The sequence below is a fragment of the Astatotilapia calliptera genome, chromosome 12 (assembly GCF_964374335.1).
Source record: "Astatotilapia calliptera chromosome 12, fAstCal68.1, whole genome shotgun sequence".
In the NCBI taxonomy this organism is placed as follows: domain Eukaryota; kingdom Metazoa; phylum Chordata; class Actinopteri; order Cichliformes; family Cichlidae; genus Astatotilapia; species Astatotilapia calliptera.
In genome coordinates, this window is record NC_137433.1 from 1354992 (window position 1) to 1356898 (window position 1907).

A 1907-nucleotide genomic window follows, 5' to 3' on the forward strand; every position below is an offset into this window, starting at 1 on the left:
TCATCGTTATGTGTCTAGTTGGGAAGTTTATTAACCAGCATTATTATCATGCATTGTTTATTATAAGTCTACACACTCATACCTTAAAAACACCTCGGAATATAATATGATGCGTTTACAGAAGTCAATCAATTAATTTCTCATCTTAATTTACATGATTTTCACTGTTGAGGCAACACACAGCTGTGCTCAGGAGAAGCAACGTGTTGCTGCAACGTGTTGCTGCAACGTGTTGCTGCAACGTGTTGCTGCAACGTGTTGCTGCAACGTGTTGCTGCAACGTGTTGCTGCAACGTGTTGCTGCAACGTGTTGCTGCAACGTGTTGCTGCAACGTGTTGCTGCAACGTGTTGCTGCAACGTGTTGCTGCAACGTGTTGCTGCAACGTGTTGCGGTTTCTCTACCCTAATGTAGAATCAGCATAAAGAAAGAAGTTGTTATTAAAAGACACATTTTTCTCTAACAGTTTTTACTGTTGCGTGTATCAGACGGCTGTGCGTCAGACTGTTGATTGTGCAGTAAAAACATGGTTACAGATTGTTATAGACTTCTTTAACGTGGAAGAGAAGCTTACCTGAAAAGGGGGGGATGTCTCTGTAGACGATCTACCCAAGAATATTTCTTCATATATATTTTTCTTTCTTTGCTTCCTCCACAATGACGGGCATAACAACATGAGTTAAGAGTAAACTGTACTCGGAGACGTGAGGACCAAACTAACATTAGTTAGTCGTTTCCCTGTAAAGTGTTTTTCTACTAGAACATCTCACTCACCAATTCAAATATAAGCACCTTTTCTAACATTGTCACACATTCAGTCCCATTAATGCACCAGAGAGCAATTTGAGGTTAGTATCTTGGAGACTGGAGTAGCCGCGGATCAAACCACCGGCCTCGCACTGGTAGGTGACCTGACCCAGCTCCTTGTGCTGAACTTACCAACAATCATTAGTTCTGAACAGGTCACATTTGCAAACGAAGTTTAATGAACAACCACCAGCATTTATAAAAAAAAAAAAAAAAAAGAAGTTTTATTTAAAACAAAACACTTCTTCAATATATTAAAGTCTGTGGTTGCAACTGACGTTTCTTGTGATGAATCAGCCAGTAAACTCCAATGACGACCTAACAAAGCCTAAGTTTCCCGTGTGTGGCGCTGTTAGGTCATCCATGTTTTCATAAACCTTTTTCCAAGACTTTCCATGGCCCAATCCATTGGGCCCTCAGTGTGGGGAAGCATCCCTGTATGGAACTGACCTCCCCAACCCAGTGTTCAATCAGTGCTGCTAGTTTCAGTCACTGTGCACATGTCCTGTTTCTAAGGTTGGAAACCTGCAGTCAGCTGAGACGGAAGAAGTCACCTGATGATGATGAAACGTTTCTCCCACTGAAACGTCCACATGAACAGAATCAACCTTTGGATTTTCTTACCTGGATGATCGAGCATCAAGACGTCTCCTAGTTCTGTCCAACACAACCTGAATAAATCAGAGTGCAGCACTTCGGTCATTTCTCTACAACAAATATACCAACAGGTAATCAGATGTAGCTCTCAGCACTGGATCCTTCAGGCTGCGATAAGCATGACATGAAACTACATCGATGTAAAGGCACATGCGTGATGCTAACAGCACCGTGTGACTGACAGTGGTGCTCAGGTGAAACAGGTTCTGTTGACAGGTGTGTTTGAGGATCACAGTTTGTGATGCTGTGTTTTTATACCTGTAGATGTTTCTGTAATAGTCCACCTTTGCTTTCAACGCTATCACACTCTGGTTGTTTCATTCACGCAGTCAACTTTATGATGGAGGAGTTTAGTGAGTCACCATCAGCAGATGGAGCATGTTGCAGAGCGTCACTAGAAACTGTTGAGTAAATATTGGAAGAAGGTGTGTCCAACAATAAGAC